Genomic DNA, 12,380 nt, shown 5'->3' on the forward strand with positions numbered 1-12,380 from the left:
AAGAAAAATCATACAGGTATTTAGCTTTATTTAGGATCTAAAACTGCTGATGGTTAATAACATGAACAGCGGAGCCACAGCAGGTGGAAGATGTTTGGAGGAATTGTTCAATCTTTAAATTCAACTTGCTTCTTCAATTATTCTGTAAGACATGTCGAAAGGATTTTCTACATGTAGTCAATAGCTGTTTGTTTTTATTTCATTGCAATCCAATTCTCAGTTCGACTACTGCATTCAATAACCCATAGACCCCTCTCTCTGAAAAATAAGTAGGTGGATCTGCAGGTTATATATGTGGTGGATCTGAATTCGGTTTTAAAGTATTAATGATGGGAGGGGAAAAAAAAGACTGACTTAACGCATCACATATTTCATATAGCATATTGTTAAAATGTTTGACAAGGAACGATATTACTGTTTACATTGAGATCGAGAAGGATTTTTGAAATAAGAAGGAAATAAACATACTCTACAGTAAACGGAGTTTGCTTAGCATGACAGCATTGCTTTGAAACGGCATCACCACAAAACATAGCATAATATACAGCAACCTGGATAATCTTACTCAAACCCTAACCTAACCTAACCCAAAATAATTTTAGATGTTTAGAAAGATCAAGGTGACCAAGTTTTATTATGTAAGAAAATGACCTGGAAAAAGAATACATTTCTGAATTGACTGTAATTATACATTGTGACATTTTAAATATGTAAAATGAAGGTTCAATATTGTTACCTTCCAAAAATAATGACTTGTCCTTTTTTGCCAAAAGTTATTTTTTTAACCTACATCATTTACAGGCAAAAAAAAAATGACAAGCCATCATTTTAGGAAGGTGACAACATATAAAGTTTAACCAAAAGTGTTCAGTTTAATTTTCAAGGTTTGTTTGGAAAATGATCAAATATCCACTTCCTCTTTCTGTGTTTGGACTTTCACTCTCAACTAATATTGACTGCAGCTTTAATACAATGTCACATCCAAGCCCCTCCGCCCAATCCTCATTACGGTTTAGCAGGCAAGACAGATTGCTTAGATATTATAGTAGTTTACATTATATTAGAAGCTAAGATATTACTTTCTCAGACTGACAGTTCTTGTGGTTAGGTCTTCAGCTCCCACACCCACTTAGTCAAATTGCTGCCCTCTAAATTTGGAGAGTGGCCACATTGTGTTCATTATAGTAATGGCCTTCTTGGAGAAGAGTATCCCTTTCTATCTTGCACACAAAGTAGAAGGTATATTCAAAGTTTAAAAAGTAAATAAATGTAGCTAAAAGGGTTTTTAATAGAAAAAAAGTTATGTAATTTTTCTTCAGCAAGCTTTGATTTACATTTTACGCCATCCTCTTCACTTATATTGCTGACTGTATATATGGGAAAATTTAAACAAGAAGGTACTTTCTATCTAGATTTATGCAGCCTAACACACATCTTCTTTACTTGAATAATATGTTATCCTGTTTTTCACCGTTGTAAAAACTGTCTAATAAAAATGGGCATCTAAGTCGCTTTGTATTTGTAACCCAAGAAAACACATCTAATTATTTAAAAATTCCTCAACACTGACAAATTCTTAAAAAGTGCAAATTAAAACACTTCATTTATTTTCATACAAATTCATAGGAGTGCCAGTAGGTGTGGCACATGACTTTGTAAGATAAAAAAAATGATCTCGCATTTTTTTAAATTTCTTAGTTAAAATTAAAGGTCGGGGGATGATAATACAATAGAAGATGGATGTATTTCAATGTTTTTCACGAGAGAGAAAGAGAATTTCTTTAACATTGATTAATATTTTGAAAATACACTAAGGCACAGTATTAATTTGTCCAACATGCTAAATGGAAATCTGTCACAGTTAAGGTAAAGTGATCTTTCAACGAGGTAAATGATCAGAGGTCCTGGTGAGTGGTGAGGTCCTGTAATGCCCTGCAAAGACAGATGTAAACCTTCATTTTTGAGAACTATAAATATTTCAGGAAAAGGTCCATCAGGTCACTGTGTGTTCTTGCCATCTGAGACCATGAACACCTGATCAGCTTACAAACTGCAAAAAAAGAAGAAGAAAAAAAAAACGCTCAAAAAGTAAGGCTGTGTATACAGCCTTACTGAGTTTTATAATAGGTAACCAGGGGAGTACTCTGAACCTCAAAGAGACCACTTATCGAGAACTTACCCACAACATACAATTAAACGTTTCAAGCTTCAGTCAAGACGATATTCTTCACCCCCCTTGTAGTAGTACTGTTTCGGATTCAACCTTAGGAAAGCAAGAATCCCAAACAGTGATGTTTAAATTCTTGTCACCAATGAGAACTATTAACAGAGGGTCTTTTCCATGCAACTAGCTCCAGTGCTAATGTGTTATTGTTTTCATAGAAACATCTCTTCCTGTGGGATTTATTTATCATTTTTGTGAGAAATGAGAAATAAAATCTAATTTATCTCTCAAAGAAGCAAATGCTACCTCAGCTCCATCTCTTTGATTGGTCAAAGGAACCACTTTCTTTCATGGAAACAACCAGTGAAAACAATGATATTTCTTAAACTAATTCTTGCTTTTAGTAATGCTAATGCGCTTAAAACATCTAAAACCATGTGGGTGTTTTTAAAACCTCCACTTTTCATGCAGTTTGCTAAAAAGAAAATAATAATAAATCACTTCTGTGGCATTGTCTTTGTGTGACCCATCAGAGTGTGCGGTGAAACTGATGTGAGCGCATATGTCTATCTAAGTGAACAATAATTTGTGGTGTTGAGAGCCTGTTCCTGATCCTCAGGACCAAAAAAAAGCATGAAATTTCATGTGTGTTTCATACATGAACCACTTTGTTGAAACGCAAACAACTGTGTTCACAACTTAAAGCTATTCCTTGGATGAAAACAAAACCGACACGTCAAGATACACCATGAAGTGGCAGAAATTACAAAACAAAACTGCAGGATTTAAGAAAAATACAAGGGAATACACTTGGACATCGTGGCATGTGCATTCGATATGTTTTCCTTCGCAGTTAACTCACATCCATACTTTTGTAAAGCTTGCTACGCCACTGTGATCAACATTATCTCTAATTTGTTTCTAATAAGTCAACTAAAGGTGACCTGAAGAGAAATTGTTAAGACTCTGCCATTAGCTCTGCAATGAATGTGGACAGTATAGCCTGAGAAAATGACTGCATTCAGACTGGTATACAAAGGTTTGCTGTTTTATAGGGATATAGTTGAAATGACTTCTCATCTTTGTTTCCTCTTCAAAAAGCCCCCTCCCTGATGACTGGCTGCAGCTGCAGATATATGGTGATTAGTTCCTGCTACAAAGGAATTGAACGTTTTACTGTACACTAGGACTTATTGTGCCAGAGCCTCTATTCATGAAGAGGAAACTGAGATGTTCTGCACAATTTACATCTCAAGGACAATGCAAAAACAATTAACTGAAACTCATTTAGCTACATATTCCACTCAGCAATGGAGGCTCAATGATTACAGTTTTTAAAGTACCGTACAATAAAATGTAAATTCACTGAATGTCAATTTGTAAGACTAAACATTTACCACTAAAAGCTTGCAAAAAGTACAGATTTACTGTATGAAACGTGATTTGATGTTAATATATCGATTAGGCTCACTGGACAAATCATGTGACACTTCAGCAGACAAAGGTGAAACCAGATATTTGAATGAATGAATAGAAAAGGCATAATCAGCTATCTGACATTACACTAGACCTAACTATTTATTTATTCCAGAAATGTTTTTTACATAATTTAACAATTGTCTTCAATTTCAGAAGTTGACAGACATTTTTTTTTATATTTAGTTACCTTTCAAACTTCCTTCTATAAACTTCTGACATCAGTTTGATTGAATTCTGGCCAATTCCTCCTGGCCTTTATAACCAAGTCAGGTTTGTAGGCTGCCTTGCAATCATGCACACACACACACACACACACACACACGCACACCCACACACACACACACGCCCGCACACCCCCACAGCTCTGCACACAAATTTTCCATGTCACTGGCATAAGGGCTTTAATGGACACTCTAAAACATTGACATTGCTGTTCTTTGGCAACTTTGTAACTAATTAGGATCATTTTGCATTTGGAAATCCCATTTAATTCCCCCTGGCTTCATCTACCAGAGTGATGTTTTGAGATGTTTCGTCAACATTTCCGCATAATGTTTATGATATTTGATGATGTGCATCAGTCCTTTGTTGCTGTAAATCTTCCTCATGGCATGAGTCTACCCTGTACAGTTGGGATGGTGCTCTAGTACTTTTCCCCTTTTTTCCTCCAAATATAACACTAGTCAATATGGTCAAACCCTTTAATTATAGTTTCATCAGACCAAATTTTTCTAATTATTGTTTTGTGTTAATCCTAACGGAGATAAAACACTAAAAGTCCGATTTATTGTCAGTCAGTGCTCAGACAGATCAGTTTATCTAATGTACAATCAGATAAATTTCATCCAGCTAGCCAGAGTACATTAGATTAACTCCTGTTAATCTGTACATGTTTACACTTATTCAGTCAGGAGCTACATGTAATTGATATTTAATTATCTGACCCAAACTATGTTTCAATGTTAGGATGTCAAAATGTATAAAAAGGGTAGACTGCAGAAACAAAATGTACCCAACTAACTCATGAATCTGTCACATAGCACAACTATACAATGGAGATCTGTGCAGGGTCAGTTAATCATTGTCATACATTTAAAGGTCTAAATACCCAAACAAAGGCACCTCTGTTGTCATAAAAGACATTCTGTGCGTCAGTGTTATAACATCAAAATTCACTCACATCCAGCGGTAAGGCCTTTCAACAAGCTGTGTGTGTTACAATTATGACAGATCCTCTTGACACACACACACACAACAGAAAAACGATTTACAAGATCCAATTTAAAAATGAAAGAAGATAAAATTATATCAAAGGTAAATGACAAGATAATGAACTGATCCAACTTACCAATTGCCTCTCCTCTCAGTGAAACGCAGATTTTATTCTGTGTGTACTTTCATAAACTCCCTTCCTGTTTCACTGCTGAATTGGGAAGTAAGTACAATAGATCACAAGACAGCAACAACTTCTACTTGAATGGGAGTGAAACCTTAGGAACAGCAACTATTTTTATGTATTGTTATGATAAACTACTTGTTCCGAAAGCTTAGTGCATTGTTGGGATTTCAATTTTTACTATGTTTTCCAGTTTGGGTTTAAGTAGATCATCAATAAATTAAAATGCACTACTTCATTTAATTGGTGTCCTGAAGTCGCCTATTCAATAACTGTAATGTTTTTTTGTTGTTGTTGATTTTTTTTTTTTGCTTTTCTCAAGTGCAGTATTTGTGTTTGTGATGCTTTGACAGAATTGATGTACAGTGCTTAAATATTTTATCACTTATTTTTTAACACCATGAAAATACTACATACAATGCTGAACTGCAATTGTGTTGCACAGGTAATTTAATCATTTAAGGTAATTTTGCCCTTTGATTTGACTGGTGCTGGAGAGACCTCTAACATACAGCCTAAGAGCGCTAATTTTTTTACATGTTATTTTACATGTTTGACCGAGTTTGTGAAGCTATTGGTGTATTTAAATGTGCTGTTCTGGTGCAGAGGTACAAAATACATTTATAATTCAGTACATTTATACCTGTGTTTAAAAAAAATGAAACATTTTAAGCCAAGTTAGCTGTGTTTCTGTATTCGATCAGTAGTGTTCAATACTAAACCTCAGATATTGGTATTGGAAGTGAAAAAAGTGGATCGGTGCATCCTTAGGAAATGATAGAGAAGACTAGCAAAAAGATGGTGGGAATTTTAAAGAGGTGTTTGACTAAGTCAAACCAATGAAGACTTAACCATCAATTACTGAGAAGGGTATAAATCATTTTCACATCCCTAAATAAATACATTTTAATCTACAAGAGGTAGATTTAAATTTGGGTCTCTTAGATGCTCTTTATAAGAGGCCCACAGACTTTTCCACCACTGGAAATATATAACTACTTTTACATAAGAATAAATTCATTTCCTTAATTATATGTTCAAATTTCTGCACAATAAATTAGTATTTAATCTGATGACAGTGTTTATATTTGCAAACAGCAATAAAACAATAATGTGGCACACCTATTCAGCACAAAAACTGCAAATATATAACTACTAATACAAAAAGGCTGTAAAGACGGCGTCAATTAATATCACCCCACAATGAGCCCAGGAATAAATGTTCAAAATGATGCATTCAAATCATTGCTGGAATGCAGCAGAGGATTTCTCTGCTTGGTCTTTCTAATCTTATCCATCCATCCCACACTGTTTGTGTAGGCATGTCCTACACATAGAGCAGTGGTTGCACTTCGTGCAGCTGTCTTTACTCTGACTAGGCTGGACTGAGATTAAATAAGGGAAAACAGGAATATCCAAACATACTCCAGCTTGTTGAGACTTTTCAGACTACTTTCACAGCTACTTTTAGATCACTGCGCATCATAAATGTGATCTAAAACAATTTTAATATCCGTCTGTTTTTAACCCTTTACATTCCAGCTATTACTTTCTGTAGGAGGCTGTGTGTGCGTGTGTGTGTGTGTGCATGACCTTGTGGTTGCATTAGTGGTTTGCGAACCAACATTCCTGATTCCTGAGGTCACTCCAAAACAACAGCAGCATTCTTAACTTTTGACTAAAGCCGACACTGGATCCTCTATCTCGCTTATTTTTTACACTTAAATTCATGTCACCTCTGGAAAGAGCTTTGGCAAACCTCTGCAAACATTCACCTAGGCCTATCAAGATAAACTCTGCAGGAAGATAAACTGTCCCAGAAGTTATTGTGATAAACTACAATATTGCTATTTTGAGACCATTTTCAAATAATATAATTCTAATGCGAGGGCACATTCTCAAAGATTAAGAAACTTTAAGTTCTGATGAACATTTAACACTGGAATTGGAAGACATTTTAAATATCCAAAATAAATAAATAAAACAGACAAAAACATGAATTATGAAGTTTCTGTAAACAAAATTGTCCTTCAAAAAGAAGGACAATTTCTTCTTAGGAGTTAGTTGAGATCAAATTACCAGATTGAAAACTTGTCATGCAGTTTTTGGTAAAAAATAATGAATCATGCAAATGGAAATTATTGAGTTTGTTTTAATTTATTATATAATTAATTGATTTATTGCTTGCCATGACAGGTCTACACTCATGTTTTCCTATAACATGCCGAGATACAGCACATAGTGAGCCCTGATTTACAATGACCTTTTTTGTGACGTGACCTTCCTTGATGGTGTCAATGAGCTGAAACGCTGCTAACTCAGCAGTTTTCCCCGTGATCGTGTGAACCACAACATTTCTGTAACAAAATCCATTTTTTATCGGCCCGATGTAATATTGTATTTTTCCGAGAACAGAATCGCTGAAATAAATGTAACTTTAACGTAGATGTGACAATTCTTGAACACGGCATTTATACAAATTCTATCCTGTAGCTGTCAGTCAGTCCTTACCGAGTCAGACTGGGCCAAAGTGGAAATATTTATCTTTCTGTTTGCGTGTGTGTTTACATTCTGCGCAGCAAAAACGAGCCGTTCAGATCCGAAAGGACTGAGAGGAGTTTTGCCGAGGAGGGAGAGAAACAACACACGGATTTGTGGCAGCTGAAAGATGACGTCGCTATGGAGGCCACATGCAGGGAGCCCACTGCCCTGCTGTACGGCCCGAGAGAGAGAGAGAGAGAGAGCATGGCCACACCAAACCTTCTGGGCCAAATGTCCCAGGACTGTTCTGCAGTCACATGTGCTGCTTGTTACGTTAAGAGTTGCAAATAAAATCATTATTCATTATTCAAACTTGGCCTTAGCAACAACAATAATTTCAAGCTTTACAAAAGGTCCTGAGACAGAAAGCTGCTTTGGACTGGATGGCATTGTTTATTGAGTAAGCTCAAATTAGATGTAATTGACTTTAAATCTTCCTGCTTAATTGGATTGAAGTGGTTGTTTTGGTGCTGTATAAATAAATTGAATTGATCTGTTATGTAAAAACATTTTGTATTTTGTACTGCCCTCCACTACACTCCAAGCTACACATGATTCATGAGGCACTCATATTTTTGCCTCACCTACATTTTAATGACACAGATAAATAATTATTTCATCCCAGACCTTTTTTGCAACAAAGGAAAGAGGGCCACATAAATGGCAGCTGTAGGAGTTAGTGAGTCACTGCGTTTCTGCTCAACGAAACCAATAATTTGATCCGAGCCATTTTTAAAATAAAGAAATATGAGCCCACATTCAAACTCAATGGCCCGAGTGGAAATTTGATGAGGCACTGTCACTGCGGAAATCTGTCAGCACTTTATGGATACAAGCAAAACAAACTTACCGTTCCCAGAGACACTAAGAAATACTAAATAACTTAGAAGGACAGAACTTGGCTAGTAGGTTGAGTTTAAGTTGGGGTTTAGAATTAGCTAAAATGTTAAATCAAAAAAATAAATGGAGTAGTAGTAGTCGTTTGGGTGAAAAACTGTCATGATGGGGAAGTTAAAGGAGAAAGGTTTCTATTACCCACTAAAGCTGCTGGGATTTTGTACAACATTCATGCCTTTGAAGTGAATGTTGTACACTTCATATGAACCCTCTATCTGAATAGTGTGTGTTTATTGGGATCATGAATGTGGAATTCCCAAAGTTCTGCTGAATCACAACAGAGTATGTGACTTTTCTGAGATGTCTCTATGTTTTTATTATCTTGTTCAAACTGAAGGATAAACTAGCCACCTTATAATGAAAATTTGATTCTTTATAATTTCTCCCTAGAGGTCAGGTAATTCTTAGCCGAATTAATCCGCATAGATTTCAAATTAAGAATCAACCAAAAGCAAAAAGGTACCCACTTTCAGCCAAGAGGTACATTATGAGAAATAAGCTTGTTTACTTAAAAAACAACAACTACATTTTTAACAATAAATATATGTCGCAGACAGCATTATCACAACTAACAATTATATTTTATCTTAGCAGTACATTAGTTAATACAGACCAAACGTTTGGACACACCTTCTCATTGAATCCAATGAGAAGGTGTGTCCAAACGTTTGGTCTGAACTGAGTACAGACCAAAAGTTTGGACACACAGTTGTGTCCAAACTTTTGGTCTGTACTGTATATAAGTTCAGTCCATTTGGTCCATGCAGTCAATTTACTTACAGATGAAGCTGTAGTCTCAGTGATGAAAGCTGAAGCTGAATTTGCGAAAGCAGACTGCCAACCTGAATGACAGAAAATATGAGAATAACCAGGAATTAAATGACAACGCTATAACAAAAGTGACTGTAAAACGGTGATCCTGTTCAGGCTTTTTCACAAAAAGCTTCCAGTACTAAAAAGAGGCTGGTGCCAGAGATACTTTTGAAGTGGTTCTGAAAAAGAACTGGTCATCATTATGGCACCATGAATGTCTCAGTAATTTATTTGTTTTTGTAAAATATTGTAGAGTGTGGAAACATTCTAACAACACAAATATTTTTTATCCCAGAATCAGACTCAATATCTCCACCTTAATTTATTACTAATGCTTTATGACTCTACATAGATGGAAAATGGAAGCTAATAACACAACCCTAATTTGACTAAAATTAGGGCTGTGAATGTTAAGGCATGTGATTAATCTAAAATGTTTAACACATTATTATTATATAATGCAGATTGATCTCCCACGGAGGGTTACCTTATTTAAAGCAGCACGTCACGAGGTCTTGTACTGCAGTCAATAATGCGAACTCGCAAACGCAAGTGAAAAGATGAGTGAAGCGAGAAAGTGGAGCGCTTAGCCAAATTTCACTTTTAAAAACACCATGATGGTAGTTTGCATTACAACAAGCCGGTATGTAGCCAACTTATTACTACGATGAATTATTCTTCCACCGAAGCACAACCAGTTCATAGCACACATTTCTAAATTAACATCAGAAACAAAACGGCTTCTGTTAAACCTTCATGAATACGAAAACCTGGAAAATAAAGACATTTGATTTGCGCCAATATAAGATTTACTTAAAGATGTTTTGAAACTGTGATTTTTTTTTTTTATGTTTCAAGCTTACAAAGTTGAGCAGAGGGATTAATCACAGCGCTAGAGTATGATTAATCTGATTACAGTTTTTAATCAATTAACAGCACTGATTAAAATACGAAGCTAAACTCAACGGTGTTTAACAAGATTTTCATTGGCTGCTGTTCCCTGTGAGCCCGCCCCCCTGTGTAACTCCTGACGTAAGCAGATTTTTCCTTTGGTCCAGCAGCAAACGGGGACTACAATAGCTCTTGTTTTCTGTGTTCGGGTCGGGGTTCGTCTCGTTCTAAACATTGGTGAAAAAAAGCCCACTAACAGTTTGGTGGAAAAGGTCCCCATGAGGAGAATATCAAGAGTTGCATGTGACGTATTTGCAGCACAATTTCAGCAGTCTTCCTCTGACAGTTACAGGAGGCGCACGAACAAGAGAACGTGACAGAATGCTCTCTGTATTCATTGTTAGCTGAATTAACAGCACAGCTCCCAGGTCTGACAGTCAGTCAGTCTGAAACAACAAAATGCCTGACACAGACAGGCCATGTACACATCATCAGGAAGTCAAAAGCATCAACAGTCCCTGACAGAGAAGGCAGCATAACATCAGCATTGACGCCACCAAGCAGCCAATCACTGACTCATCAGTCTGGCAAGCGCTTTGAGAAGCAGCTGGATGTGCGGTGTTGTTTCAACGCACAATGAGACTAAAAGCACAGTGATCTGCTGAGGTCACACCACCAACATACACAGACCACACAAAAGCTCTGGGGCAGGCTTAAAGTGGAACACTGCGGAGTTTCTGATGTGTAAAGCTAATTTGAAACAGAGCAACAGTTGCAACCTGTTGCCGAGATCTGTGGGAAGAATGTCCAAAACTCTGATTTACATAAGAGAGGGAAATGTAATTTTCCAGTCATGAATCAATGGCTTGTGTTGATTAATAGAAATGTGAATTCAACTGAAGCTCCTTCAAATGAGGGACTGGACATTTAAGACTCACCAGTCCTGAAACTAAACAATATTACTAACTCTAATTTGTTCGCCCATTGTTTTTACTTCTATTATTTACAGTTGTGGTAGAAGAGAGTATGGCGACCTTCAATGTTTTCATGAGGACACAATATAAGTGATCTGGTCTTTACCAAGTCAGAGAAATGTTTAAATATTAACTAAAAAAAAAAGGTTCCACTGTTAGTATTGATTAAACTCTGAAGAAATTAAACTTCTTGGTTTAGTTACTGGGTGTGCCCCATTCACACAGCAGCCTGCTACTCTAGGCAGTGCACCGATTGCAGGTTTCTGCCCAATCACCAATCTTTAAAAAGCCTGACCTGCTGATTCCGATTTTGGTGGATACAACATTTTTTCCGTGAAATGTTGCTAAATATAGCAAGAAAGTCGCTGAGTTGGTAACACTGAGGTAAATATTGTTAACGGCAAATGTCCAGACGTGACCTGGTGGGGCGGACTGTCAGTCAGACCTTTCTCAGGGCAGAACAGAGGAGGACAGCGGTTGATTTTTAGACCTTTTCTGAGGCAGATAAGAACGGTGGACAATATCGGCTTCCCGTGTAAGTATTGGCCGATCATCGATCTTCCAAGAAATTGGTAAAGATAAGCTGGATGGCTGATGAATTGGTGTACCCCTAACTAAATCTCTACTGTAGGTACAGTAGAGATAATCAGATTGTCAGATTTCATGAACAAAAGAAGCAGTTCGTAGTTATAAATGGGTTATGGCACTATTTTTGAACAACTTGAAGTCCATCATTCTACTTTGAGAAAAAAATATTCCCAAGTAGAAAAAACACTTCAGATATTTGACCATGTCTCAAGGTCTCAAGGTGCAGATATCGCAGCAAATTGGCCCAAAGGTCAGACCATGCAGCAATCAGAGAAACTGACAAAACCACGAGAATGCAATATCCGTTTGCACCGGTCTCACTTAGCTTGTTGCTAACAGTGTTGCCAACTTAGCAACATTGTCGGCATATTTGTCTGCGGTGAGCCCCTTAAATTTGATATTATTTGTATTATTTGATATCGGGCAAAGGGAATATTTACATTACTCAACTGACATTATTAAATGATTTCATAAAGCTCATTTCTTAATGTTTAGAGTATTTTATCACTTTTGCCTTAGACCAGGGGTGCCTAAAGTCAGAGGTCCTCGAGGGCCGGCGTCCTGCATGTTTTAGTTCTTTCTCTGGTTTAGCACACCTGCATCAAATGATGGCTCATCAGAAGGGCTAAGAAGAACA

The 12,380-nt window shown here is 36.6% G+C and overlaps 1 protein-coding gene across 3 annotated transcripts in view; it reads right to left on the reverse strand.

Moving 5' to 3' along the window:
- Window positions 1–12,380, reverse strand: part of LOC102226342 (cAMP-specific 3',5'-cyclic phosphodiesterase 4B-like) — a 67,045-nt gene that overhangs the window by 52,021 nt on the left and 2,644 nt on the right. For all 3 annotated transcript variants that reach the window (XM_023335537.1, XM_023335536.1, XM_023335538.1), the window contains exon 2: window positions 9,258–9,319. The gene's annotated coding sequence lies outside the window, so the exon portion shown is untranslated. The remainder of the gene's footprint in view (window positions 1–9,257; window positions 9,320–12,380) is intronic.

This window comes from Xiphophorus maculatus, chromosome 6 (genome assembly GCF_002775205.1).
Source record: "Xiphophorus maculatus strain JP 163 A chromosome 6, X_maculatus-5.0-male, whole genome shotgun sequence".
NCBI lineage: Eukaryota > Metazoa > Chordata > Actinopteri > Cyprinodontiformes > Poeciliidae > Xiphophorus > Xiphophorus maculatus.